Here is a 13,953-nt window from a genome sequence, read left to right as displayed (position 1 = left end):
ACCATCTGGAGAACCACACCTTTCAGATTTTATTTTTATTTCTAGGAAGTAGCCTAAATGTCCATTGATAGCTGAATGGATAAAGAAGATGTGGTATATATACACAATGAAATATTACTCAACCATAAAAAAAATGGAATCTTGCCATTTGCAACAACATGAATGGACCTAGAGGGTATTAAATTAAGCAAAATAAGTCAGACAGAGGAAGACAAATACTGTATAATTGCACTTATATGTGGAATCTCAAAACACAAAACAAACAAAAAAAAAAAACAGGAACAGACTTACAGATACAGAGAGCAAACTGGTGGTTGTCAGAAGTGGGGAAGTGGGGCGAAATAAGTGATAGAGGATTAAGAGATACAAACTTCCAGTTATTAAATAAATAGCTCATTGGGATGTAATATACAGCATAGGGAATATAGTCAATAATACTGTAATAATTTGTATGGTGACAGGTGGTTACTGGCCTTGTCATGGTGATCATTTTGTAATGTATTTGATTGTCAGATCACTATGTAGTATACCTGAAACTAACATAATATTATGTCAACTATACTTCAATTAAAAAATTTTAAAATGTATTAGATTATCCTTTGAAAAAAGTTTCAAAGACACACAACACACACCCCACATATATATATAAGAAAAATACTGAAAATTAAACCAAGAAAAGCAAATCTTACCTATAATCCTCAGCTTTAAAAAATTATATAAAGTGTGTAGAAGTCCAGTCCCCCTACCGTCCCCTTTCCAATTCCCAAGAGTAAGCACTACTAGCAATTTTTCCTATACTTATACTGATATATCATTTACCTTCATTTTAAAAAACAAAAAATGAGATTATATTATACAAATTTCTTACAGCTTGTTTTTTTGCACTCAACAACAATAAAGGACATCTTTTTAGGGCAGTACATACAGATGCATTTAATTCTGTTTAATGCCTGTATAGTATTCTGCTGTATGGATGTATCATTCGATTAATTAGTCACCTATTGATGGATATTAGGTTGTTTCCAGATTTATGTAGTCACAGTACTGCAGTAAGCATTCTTAAACTTCATGTATTTCTCCTATTTTTTTTTCCCTTGGTAGGATAGAATCCTAAAAGTGCTGTTGCTGGGCCATAGTAGATACATGCTTTAAATATTATTAGATGCTTTCAAAGTAACTTCCAATAAGTGTATGTCAGTTTACACTTCCACCGGTAGTATATAAGAGTGTCCACATGATTGGCATTATTAATCATTTTAGTGTTTTAAAAAATATATATATATATATATATTTATTTGGTTGCACCGGGTCTTAGTTGTGGCACACGGGATCTTTTGTTGCGGCATGTGGGCTCTTAGTTGCGGCATGTGGGATCTAGTTCCCTGACCAGGGATCGAACCCAGGCCCCCTGCACTGGGAGTGTGAAGTCTTAACCACTGGACCACCAGGGAAGTCCCCATTTTACTGTTTTTTTGAATCAATATTCTTAAGCCTATCAAACTAAATGTGGCAGAAATTATGGATAGATTTATTCAACATCCCATGCAGCTGCCTTCTGGTATGTCTTCCTGTACTGGAGGCTGGAAAACCAAATCACATTTCCTAGACTTGTTTCCAACTAGGATTCACAAATAAGATGTATCCTAGCAAGACTTGAGTTTGGAACTGAGTTAAGTGGGGAGAGAGGCAGGACACAAGGTAACCATTTGTGCTGGTATGAACTGCAGGAGATGGCACGGTTCTGGAGCCAGCAGCCTTAAGAGAGGCTTCTGTGGGAGGGCAACAGCTCCGTTGGTGGCTCCCACCAGTAGGACTTGGGAGTCACTCCTGAAAGCTCAGCCTGGAGTCTTTCTCTTTAGCATTCCCAATGATTCTTCAAATGATTTCATACCCTGAAATAAATATTTTATGCTGTATTTTTATCCATTTTCTACAGTAGATCCTATGGACTGTTTCCTATTATATTCAGTTGTGTGACACTGTCAAATTATTAACCTCTTTGGGGCCCAGCTTATTTATTAAAAAGAGACAATAATACCTATATATGGGGATGTTGTGAAGGTTAAATGGAATGATGAATTGAAAGTGACTGACTTACTCTGGGTTCAGCAAGGCTTGTGGGTAGTGGGTCTTTTTTCTCTTCCTTCTTTTTAGACTCACTCATCCTATGAGACCCAGCTCAAAGGCCATCTCAATACCCCTGGGGAGGCAGAATTATTGTTGTCTTCTCTGGGCTCTCACTACATTTAACTAATTCCTTTACAAGTCATAACATGTTGTACTATGACTTATTCATATATGTGTTTGTCTCCCCACTAGATTTTGTGCTCTTTGAGGGCAAGGGTATTCATGACCCATCTCTTTATTTCCAGGCCCCAACAAAGAGCAGGGGATGAGATGTGTTGGTTGAATGAATTAGCCCTAGCCCTGCCTCACTGAACTCCTCAGTTCCCCTCCCCTGCTTGTTGCAACCATCAATTTTAGTGGCCTCATTAGTATCTTAGATTGGGATCACTTGGCTACAGGGAACAGGAAGCCTTTTAAACTAGCTCAAGCAAAGATGGGTATATCAGTAAGCTTTAGATGCAGGAAACAAAAAGCGCCCAAGCTATTGTTAGTAGAAAACGGTTTAAAGAAAAATGAGGTATTTTTAAAGTTGTTGCAAATTTAGGAGGACTAAGTTATAGGCTGGACCTTCAGGAATAACTCTCAGAACAACACTGCCAAACTGACTTGCCAGTGGAACTGCCACCTTTTGTACAATTAGGGAGCAAGGGGATCAGAAGCCCACCAATGGAACTACTGATTTTCAAGAATATACAACTGAGGGGTCAGGATGCTGCTGCTGCTGCGACAACAACTACCTCGAGATAAGCGCAAAGTTAGTGAGTAGCCAGTGAGATACTGTTACAGAAAAACCCAAAGTCTCCATAACTGTTCTTTCCAGCAGCAGTAGCCAAGGCAGCAAGATGACCTCTGCCTCACTTCTGCCTTCCCAAACTTTCATGAGTGCCTTTAACTGGTGGAGCTTTCTTTCCTACCCCTCCTGTATTAGTTTTCTATTGCTCAGTAAATTTCCACAAACTTTGTGGCTTAAAACAACGCATATTTATCATCTTAGTTTCTGTGGGTCAGAAGTCTGTGGACGACTTAGGCAGGTCCTTTCCTCAGGGTCTCAGAAGGCTACAAACATGGTGTTGACAGTTTACATTATCATCAGAGGCTTCCAAACTCCCTCAAGTTGTTGGCAGAATTCATTTCCTTGTGGCTATAGAATTCCTGGTGCCATGCTTTTCAAAGGCCAGAAGGAGAGTGAGAGTGAGTCTGCTTGGAGTCTTATATATACCGAGAGCACCTGGGAGCAGTGACTCTCCCCAGTAATGAACTCAGCTAGTGCATAGACCTTGGCTTGTAAATACTGTTCTTCAACGAAAGGAATAAGAACTCTTTGGAGACATGTCTTATTTGAGGACTGGGTCAAAGAAAGTGCAAGAAGAGCCTGGAACATCTTGGGCCGAAAAGCAAGGAAGTGCTCAAAGAAAGATGGGGACATGTGAAAAGGACACTGAGTGGTATAACTATTTTGGAAGACAATTTAGCAACTCTTATAGAGTTAAATATGCATTCATTCTACAACCCATTCATTTCATATCCAAAAGAAATGAAAATATATATCCACATAAAGACTTGTACATGAATGATCATAGTAGCTTTATTCATAATAGCCAAAAACTTGAAATGCCCATCAACTGTTAAATGGATAAACTAGTGGTAGTATATCCATACAATGGAATACTACTCAGCAATAAAAAGGAAGTACCGACTGACACATGAACAACATGGATGATCTCAAAAACATTATGCTGAGTGAAAGAAACTAGACACAAAGAAGTACATACGGTTCCATTTACATGAAATTCTAGAATAGGCAAAATTAAGTTACAGTGATAGCAGATCATTGGTTGCCAGGGGGGGGCAGGGGGTAGGGGATTGACAGTAAAGGGGCACAAGGGAACTTTCTGGGTCAGAATGGGTATGGTAGTGGTTACAAGGAATAAACATTTGTCATAAATCATCAAGCTAAACACTTAAAATAGGTGTATTTTTATCACATGTAATTTATACTCCAATAAAGTTGATATTAAAAACTTGAGCAAAAGATCTGAACAGACACTTCACAAAATAGGATATCCAAATGACCAACAAACTTATGAACAGGTTTTCAACCTGATTAGTAATCAAAGGAATGCAGATAAACATAATATGATATCACTACATACCCACCAAATGATTAAAATAATAAAGATTGATAATGCCAAGTACTGGTGGGCATGTGGAACAGCTGGAACTCTCATTGCTGGTGGAAGTGTAAATTGGTTCAATTATTTTGGAACATAGGTTTGGTGTTATCTACCAAAGTTGGTTTTATAATGTGAAACTATAAAAGAAACCCACTTAGTCTGTGGCAGATATCTCTGGTACTTGTCACATTCCTTTAACCCACATCTAATTTCAGCTGAAATTTTGGAAAACAGTTCCAACTCTCCTCATGGTGCTAGTGTGTCACCTCAAGTATACACTTTACATCTTTCCTTATTCTGCCTTAGGACCTTCTCTGATACCTGTAGCCCTGCAAGCAGTCACAAGGTCCTTGGGAGTCAACAGCCCTGGGGGCAATCATCATTCAAATAGGGATGGAAGCCTGTGGATAAAAGCTCTCATCTCTCAGATGGTTCTTTTTTTTTGCGGTATGCGGGCCTCTCACTGTTGTGGCCTCTCCCATTGCGGAGCACAGGCTCCGGACGTGCAGGCTCAGCGGCCATGGCTCACGGGCCCAGCCGCTCTGCGGCCCCGGACCGGGGCACGAACCCGTGTCCCCTGCATCGGCAGGCGGACTCTCAACCACTGCGCCACCAGGGAAGCCCTCTTTTTTTAAAAAAAAATTAATTAACTAATTAATTTATTTTTGGCTGCGTTGGGTCTCTGTTGCTACGCATGGGCTTTCTCTAGTTGCGGCGAGCAGGGGCTACTCTTGGTTGCGGTGCGTGGGCTTCTCATTGCCGTGGCTTCTCTTGTTGCGGAGCACAGGCTCTAGGTGCACGGGCTTCAGTAGTTGTGGCACGTGGGCTCAGTAGTTGTGGCTCGTGGGCTCTAGAGCACAGGCTCAGTAGTTGTGGCACACGGGCTTAGTTGCTCTGCGGCATGTGGGATCTTCCTGAACCAGGGCTCGAACCCCTGTCGCCTGCATTGGCAGGCAGTTTCCTAACCGCTGAGCCACCAGGGAAGTCCTCTCAGATGGTTCTAATCTGGGAGACATTCTATATGTTTCTCTGAGGTTATGGCAGAAGTGAGACCCTCAATAACACACTCTACATTGGTTTTCCCTTCCCCCTGTCTCATTTCTGTTTTCTAGGATCACCTCCCAAATAAACTACGTGAACCCAAGTATTTATCTTAGGCTCTGCTTTTTGGGAAATCTAAATTAGTTAGCTGATACCAGGAGTGACCTCAGAGTGAACACCCTCAGGATGGATTCTGGAACTGAATCACTCACTGATCAGATGGCAACAAGGACTCTGCTGTTGATGATAAGTTGAGCAGTGATAACCCCTGATAGGCTGTGCAGTCACAACGACTAAACTCTTCACCTGTGGAAGACTGGAAGTACAAGTGGAAGGAATACACCAGACTATGTAGTAGCTCTAGCACAGGGATTCTCAGCCATTTAAAAAAATATTGTCCCCCTAGGGAGAAAAATTAAATTAATTTAAAGTATTCTGGGTGGGAGGTGGGCAAAAGAGGTGAAGGTGATCAAAAGGTACAACCTTCCAGTTATAAATAAGTCTGGGAAATGTAATGTACAGTATGGTGACTATAGTTAAACATACTGTTTTGCATATTTGAAAGTTGCTAAGAGAGTATGTCTTAAAAATTCTCATCACAAGAAACAAAAATTGTAACTGTATATGGTGATGGATGTTAACAACTTATGGTGGCAATCATTTCATAATATATACATGTATTAAATCATTATGTTGTACACCTAAAATGAATAATATGTTGTATATCAATTATAACTCAATAAATTATCCCTAGCCAGGGAAATGAAATACTAAGGAATAAGATTTTGTCGAAGAGGGTTGAGCTTTGGAGGACACAAACCATTATAAAATCTAAGATGCGTTTTGCCCAGCTAAGAACAAGTTTTCACTTCCTCGGAGGTTGATATTGTCATTATTGAGAATGCATGCTCTAGCACTTGAATGGGATGGCAGTAATGTTAATTATAATTCATGGAATTGACTGGAACTATCTTAAAAGCCCTGAAGAAAGAGAAATTCAGGCTCAGGTCATCCACCTATCAATTCAGGACATGTATGAGATCCAGAAGACCTACATGGAAGGTTTTTTTAAAACCCTCTTTTCCTGCAGCTAGAGAGGAGATTGTGCTGAAAATCAGGCCCAGAATGTAATAGTTGGGGTTTCAGAGACCCCTTGACTGTTCTCTTATGCTAAAGTCAGCGTTTCTGTGGGGAGTGGGATGAGGCCTGGGATGGAGACATTTGGGTGGATGCAACTGAGAATCTGGCACCTCTGACAAGGAGCCCTTCCCACTTGTTATCATAAGCAGTCACCCTTGACTTGAGACTGTGTCAGTTTCCTATTGCTGCTGTAACAAACTATCACAACTGTAGTGGCCTAATACAGCAAACATTCATTATTTTACAGTTCTGTGGTCCGGAAGTCTGAAATTAGTATCACTGGGCTAAAATCACAGTGTTGGCAGGGCTCCGTTCCTTGCTGGAGGTTCCAAGGAACAATCTGTTTTCTTGCCTCTTCCAGCTTTTGGAGTTGTTTTTATTCCTTGGTTGGTAGCTCTCTTCCTCTGTCTTCAAAAGGTGGATGGAGTGCTCCTCACATTGAATCACATCTCACATCTGACCTCTTACGTAGTCTAATCTACCTCTTCCTCACTCTTCCGCCTACTTTTCCCACGTTTAAGGATCCTTGTGATTGCACTGAATCCACCTGGACAATCCAGAATAACCTCCTCATCTCAAGATCTTTAATTTAATCACACCTGCAAAATCCCTTTTGTCGTTTAAGGTAATATATTCATAGGCTCTGGGGATTAGGATGTGAACATTTTTAGGGAGCCATTATTCTGCCCACCACCGAGACCATGCAAAAACAGTTTAGATTAGAATTAATTTACTGGGTTATGATCTTGGGTTAAGTTACTTAATCCCTCTGTACCTCAGTTTCCTCACCAATAAAACGGGGGGATAACAGTAGTCTATCTCAAAGGGTTGTTAGAGGTTTAAAAGAGAGGGTGCTTAGAACAGTATCTGGCACAAGGTAAGTACTTTGTGAGCATTTATTAAATACATTTTCATAACACTGATTCTTACTATATGTCAGGCACTATTCTAGATACTGGGGATATGGATAGTACGGATAGGAATATGACTTGCTCTCAAGGAGCTCGGGGCATCAGATACACAAAGAAAGTTACTATGCTGTCTGCTACATGCCATTAAAGGCATGGAAGTATTATAAGATTACAGCATTGTGAAGGGTCAGGGAAGCTTAAGAAATATTAGTTTAATGAACAAATGAAAAGGACATTTGAGCTGGGCTTTGTAGAATGAATAGGTGTTGGCCAGTGAGATAAAGAGAGAAGGGCTAGATACATGAAGAAATGTGTGTTCAAAGAACATTAAGTATCATTTCAGTGTGGCTGGAACAAAAGATATACCATGTGAGATGAAGCTAGAAAGGCTGGTGTAAGCACCAAGGTGGTACAGTGCCAAGTTAAGGAGTTTAGAGTTTATCCTGAAAGCAACAAAACCCTTTCAGAGTATTTAAACAGGGGAAGACATCAGATCTGTGGTTTTAAAAGGACATTCTGGTCACCAGTAGGAATGGGTTGAATCTGGAGAGACTGAAAGCTGCTCCATTTGTCTAGGTGATGGTAGTGAGTGAAGAGAAGGGCAAGGACTTGAGAAATAGTTAGGACTTGGTGACCAATTTGATAAGAGTGTTGAGAGAGGAAGAATGGGGGGCTATGTTCAGGTTTCTGGGTCAGTGGACTGCTGGATGGCAGTCCGTTCTCTAAGACCAGAAAGTAACGTGAGTTGCAAGCTTGGGGGAAAAACGTAGTAGGAATAGCCAACATTTCAAAGGGCTTAATACATGCTAAATTGCACTTGCTATTATTATGGTAAAACTGAGGCTTAAAGAGATCAAGTTAAGGATACACTCGTATAGAGAAATCGTGGCTTAGAAATGTTAAGGTCCTGTCACTAACATTTGTATAGCTGGAATTTGAAGCAAAGCAATCTGATTCCAAACCCTTCGTCACTAATGTTGTTTCAGTTTGGGTCATGTGGAATTTGAGGTACAGTGGGGTATGGAAGCACTGCATTGGAAAATAGAAGAGGCACTGGGAAATACAGAACCCGAGCTCAGGAAAAAGGTTTGCGTTGAATGTAGCCTTCAGGTAGGAGAAAATCGGGAAAAGAAGCCCATTCTTTTCTGTCTGTAACAGCAGTTGAAACCTCCATTATCATTTGTTTACCCCCTTACCCCCTCCAAAAAAAAAGAAACAGTATAAATGTCTGGCTCTGAGGTCCCAGGAGATGGGGTAGTTTCCAAATTCAGCGCTTGGCAAAGAGCTAGCAGATGCCGTGGTGCTTTATAACCTGAAGAGGACCATAAGACGGGGGGGTGAGCCATCTTCTTCGACACACCACTAACGTCCCCAGAAACCGTCCCAAAGCCTTCCCGCGTCCAAGGAGCCTGCCCCTGTATACTGTGCTGGGCTCGAGGTGAGACGCGGGCGCAATGACGTCACGCGGCGGCCGGGTGATTCCCCAGCCTCTTGCGTCATGCACCGATGACGTCATTCGAGGAGCTTGCTCCCCCCCCACCCTCCACCCCGGTTGGCCTCGCTCACGTAGGTCTGTCCAGCCCTCCCCGCCCCCTCCCACCTGCGGGAGGCGGGCCGAGCCGGGCAACGCCGGCGCCTAAGCCTCGCGGGGGAAAGGGCGGGGGCCGGTGGGCGAGGCGGTCGGCCCGGGGGCCGGCGTACAATAGCTCGGCTTAGGTTGGGGAGGCGGCCCTGCAGCGGCTGTAGCTGCAGCTAGAGTCCAAGGTGTCGGCAGCACCGTAGACGTCCCCTCACGGTTCCCCCCTCCCCCTCTGCTCGTCTGTCGCGCCTACCCGCCCCCTCCCTCCCTGGCTCTGCTGTCCTACTCCACAGAAGCTTTCCCTCAGACTCTTATCCCCTCTTTCAAGGAGCCCCGCGCTCGCGAGAGCCCCTCAAAGAACTCTCTGTCTCCCCACCTCCTCCCCCAGAGGCCACCCGAGCTCCTCACATCTCTGACCCTGGGAGCACGCACCCCCCTCAGCCGAGTCGCCTAGCTCCCTCCGCCTCCCCCCTATCCGACTCCCCCCACGGTCGCTGACCACCCTCCCACCCCCGCCCGGTCCTGAGGGACTCCCCGGCGCGAGCGGGGTGGGGAGGCGCCGAGAGAGCAGCGGCGGCGGCGGCGGCGGCGGCGGCGGCGGGAGGGAGAAAGTGAAGCGTCCCCTAGTGCACTCGCGCGCTCACTCCCGGGCTCGGCCGCCGCCTCCGAGCAGGAGAAGGAGGAGGAGCCGAGTCGAGCCGAACGTGCGCGGAAGGTGAGAGCCGGCCTCCCGCCCGGTACCCCTGGCTGTGGGGCTGGGGCGGCGCGGGGTGGGGCGCTGGGGCCCATTCATTCTCCGCGGTGGGGCCGGTTGGACGGGGGCGCCAGGTGAGGCGAGGCGGGGGCGGCCCCTGCGAGGCTGGCCGCTTCTGTCGGACCAACAAAGGCCCCCTGTGTACTAACCGGCGCAGCCGCCGGTCTCGGACGCCTGGGGCCCTGAGGGGCCCGGGGGAGGACAGGGGCAGGGGAGGGGACGGGAGATCCGACAGGTCCGGTTCCGGGAGCGACTCCCTCCCGAACTTTGTGGTCCTCCGATCCTAACCCTGGCCCGCGACGGGAAAGCCTAGCAAGGCGGCGTCAGATTCATTGTGCACGAAAAAATCACCCCTGTCCAGGCCGTGGGGGGGAATCACCTATAGAGTTGAACTCCTTGAAAAATACGAGTGGATAGTGCTTGACTTGTGCTGCCCCTCCCCCACCCCGGGAATACTCTGTAACATGTGGAGTTAAAAACTAAACGGGGAAAGGAGAATTGGAGTTACTTTATGTTCATTATTCCATTTCAAAAGACGAGATTATTATAGTCTTTACTGTATTGAATATTTTCACAGCAAACATTACCGGGAGTGTTTTGGAAGAATACTTGGGAAGTTTTGGGTGTTTGTGGGTGTTGGGAGCAAAGAGCTTGTTGTTTGTTAAGCCCTTTGGGTAACTGTCTTATGCTCCCCTCCCTGCCCCCCCGAACTGTGAAAGGTGAAGGGAAGGGTTAGTACTATGGTTACCAATAAAAATTCGAATCCACTAGTCTAGCCTTTAAGAGCTGTTCCTGAGAAAAATCTTTAATTTTGCCTACTGTGTCTTTGGGTTCTCTCTCTCAACTTTATCAGGAGAAAACAGGAGTCAACAGTACACAGATGCCTCCTCTTTGGTCTTACCTTATGACTTCATCTACTTCCTGTGTGACCTTGAGCAGGTGACTTCCAGTCTTAAAGTTCCAGGAGTTTGCTCTGTGCCCTAGAAGCAGGCAGATGTCTACCACCGACTTAGTTTTCAAGACTCTACTGAAGCATCCCCCCACCCCACTACCCCTAGTGTGAAGTCTTTGCTGGCATCCGCCCCCATACTCCTCTCAGGCAAAACTTTCTCACTGGGTCCCTCAGAGGCCTGGTAGGATTTCTACCACAGCACTTGTAACATTTTTTTGTTCCTATTTGGGAAATCCTAAATCAGGTGCATATGAAATCCACCTCACCTCAACTAGAAACTCTGCTTCTCAGAAAGGGTTTTGGAATGATGGACCCTGAAACATTCACTGAAGCTTACCTACATTAGTTCATGGGTCTATCTGGTAAATTTGCTTATTCAGTCATTCATTTACCCAACATTACTGGAGTCTGGAGAGCTGTGTTTCAGGTCTCCTGCTAGGGCTATGGGGATTTAGAATCTATTAAGACACTCCCTGTCTTCAAAGAGCTCAAAGTCTAGTGGGTGAGGTAGACACGTAAACAATGAAGGCTTTCCCTAGTCTCTACTCCAGTTGTACAGGGAGTAGTGTGCAATAATTGAGGCTGCTGGACCTGTTTTTCAGGTCTTGTCCTGGCCAAAGTGAGTCCTTCAGGGAAGGTGGTGACCTGCTTCTCATCTATAAAATAGCACTTGACAAAGAGCTTGTTCAGTTCAATTCAGTATACATTTACTAAGCACATGTTATGAGGCCCTGTGCTAGGTTTGGAGGAAGGAGTGCTTTCTGAAAGGAGGGCACTGTGTATCCAGAGAGATCTTTGTAAAACAAAACCCAGTGATTTATCCCCACCCCGACTAGTCATTGCCTAAAGACAAAATTTTATACACTTTGACATGAGTAAGAAGCTCTCGGAGATTAGAATACTGCCAGCCTTTGCAGCCTCACTTTCTATAACTCCCTTGCCACTCTCTTCTCATCTCTGCTTTTGCATGTGCTGTTCTTTCTGCCTGGAATGCCACCCTGTACCTGCCTGTGGAGAAGTGCTTGTTGGACCTCTGGGAAGCAGTCCCTTAGTTTCTCCTCCTATTACCTCCATAGAATGAGTTGCTCTTCCACCCTCTGGCTCACGTACAGACCACTCTTAGAGGTCTCTATAGCCCTCTATTGCAAATATTTGAGTTTGTGCCTGTCTTTTCCATGAACCTGTGAATTTCTTGAGGGCAGGATCTGTTTAGTCCTAGTGCCTAGCAAAGCTTCTGGCAGTGAATAAGTGTTTGAAATGAATGTATGAATAAAGAAGCAAGTCAAGACCCATGAGTTAGAGGTTACCTAATTCTTTGGGTTAGAATAATTAGCTCCAAGTGTGGTCTCTGCACCAGCAGCATCAATACAATCTGGAAATTTGTTAGAATTGCAAGTTGTTTGTCCCATTCCAGACCTACAAATGAAAAACTCTAGGGTTGGGGACTCCAAATATTTGCTTTAACACGTCCTCCAGGTGATTCTGACACTTGCTAAAGTTTGAGAATCACTGGGTTAAAAGATCTGCTTTTGGTAAGACCAGCTCCTTGCCACCTCCCCTCCTCCCCGCTCCCTCCTTTTTCTTCCAGGGTACAAACTGCCTGACATTCCATTCCATCTATTCCATTCTGTTCCATTCCATTCCATCCTATCCTATTATACTCCATTCCATTCCATATCATCTGTTTTTGCCACTTGATTGAAAGCTTCCTGAAAGCAGAGAATTTTGTTTTATTTACTGCTTTAATCCCAAGGCCTAGAATAGTGACTGTATATAGCAGGCACTCAAATATTTGTTGAATGAATAATATAAAGATGATTTAATCCCATTTATTGCCAGCTGCTACGTTGGGGGTTTATTCAAGAATAGTTCTCAGTAGGAAGAGGAACCACACTCCAATATGCAAAGCCAAGTGGATTCTAACATTTTGGGGGATTTATTTTAGATTGAGCTTTTCTTCCCTTTTACATCTGTCTTTCTCCACCGAAGCCTGGAGGATTTTTTTTTTTCTTTCAGCCAGGACCTTAAAATGGCACTTAAAATATCTTAGGTCAGGATTGTTTCTTGGGAACTTGCAAGTGGTTTTGCAAGTTTAAATAAGCACCCTAATTTTGAACCTTTTAACTTGAAACTATCTCTTCCTGATCTCCTGTGGTTTTTGTCTTTCTCTAGTGATGCTTAAAGCCATACAAGGGCCTGTTTGACTCCACACAAGGGTTTCTCTTCCTTGTGAAGCTCTTAAAATGTTTTGTTTCTTTCACTTTCTGCCCTAAGATACCATATCCAGTTTTCTCCTTTCCTAACTTCCCTCTGGGAGATTGGCTTCATTTGTTGATTCATTTATTTGTAAACACTTGTTGAGTCCTTCTCTACCATATGCCAGGTCCCATGCTTGGACAGGATGTTCAGATATCCATAGGATGTGGTTCAAGTCCTTAAGGAGTTAAAGATACTAAAACATGATGTGATAAGTGTGGAAATGAAGAAATTAAATAGAGGGATAAAGTGATGCATACTCATAAAGATGGGACAAAGCTTTCTAATTTTTTTTCTCAGTTTTGGAATCGTTTATCAAACAAGCATCATTTTGATAAGCAGACTTTAAAATCTTTTAATTAAGAGGTTGTTGGCTTTATTGGGGAAAACTAAAACAAAAATCAAGGTAGAATCAGCAGTTGCTAATTTGAGATAATTCTCAATTCTGTTGTTAATGAATTTTCCTTTCCCCCCTTTTTATCTTTCTAAATCATGACTAGAAAGTAGGGAAAAAACTTTTTTTTCTAAATAGTAAAGAGAGAAGTTTAAGTTTATCAAAAAGAATATGCTGTTTCATTTTAATTCCTAAGGACTAATGTTATAATTTGGGGTGGGGTGGGTAATAAAACACAGAGAAAGTCAGGAGACCTTAATTTAGTCTCTATATTACTGCATGACCTTATGGAAGTAATTTTATCTTTGTGCCTTTTGTCCTAACTGTAAAATAGGGTTAGTAACAGTTGCTATGACTAGCTTACAGCTATGAAGCAACTGAAAAAACATTGAATGTAAAGAAGCTTTTGAAAAGTATAATTTGTTAGCTGGTTGTTAGGTGGTGGTAAACTTATTAACAGCCGCTTACATTATTGAACAACTGTTATGTACCAGATACTATGGGAGATATTTTTTCCAATCTTCAAAATAAGCACGTAAGAAGATTGCTAGTATCTCTATATCATGGATAAGGAGGTTGAAACTCAGACTGGCAAAGGGAACTTGTTTAAGCTTTTGTTAAGTAA

At 43.4% G+C, this 13,953-nt stretch overlaps 1 protein-coding gene and 1 long non-coding RNA gene across 5 annotated transcripts in view; both read left to right on the top strand.

Moving 5' to 3' along the window:
• LOC117196585 (uncharacterized) overlaps positions 1-6,123 on the top strand; it is a 90,325-nt gene extending 84,202 nt beyond the window's left edge. For all 4 annotated transcript variants that reach the window (XR_007478839.1, XR_007478838.1, XR_004476833.2 and 1 more), the window contains one exon: positions 5,414-6,123. This is a non-coding gene — a long non-coding RNA (uncharacterized LOC117196585). The remainder of the gene's footprint in view (positions 1-5,413) is intronic.
• A 3,136-nt stretch (positions 6,124-9,259) lies between these two features.
• Positions 9,260-13,953, top strand: part of PAK1 (p21 (RAC1) activated kinase 1) — a 197,457-nt gene continuing 192,763 nt past the window's right edge. The window contains exon 1 of the mRNA XM_033405790.2: positions 9,260-9,687. The gene's annotated coding sequence lies outside the window, so the exon portion shown is untranslated. The remainder of the gene's footprint in view (positions 9,688-13,953) is intronic.

Source organism: Orcinus orca, chromosome 8 (assembly GCF_937001465.1).
Source record: "Orcinus orca chromosome 8, mOrcOrc1.1, whole genome shotgun sequence".
NCBI classification, from domain to species: domain Eukaryota; kingdom Metazoa; phylum Chordata; class Mammalia; order Artiodactyla; family Delphinidae; genus Orcinus; species Orcinus orca.
This window is presented reverse-complemented; position numbering and strand designations above follow the sequence as displayed.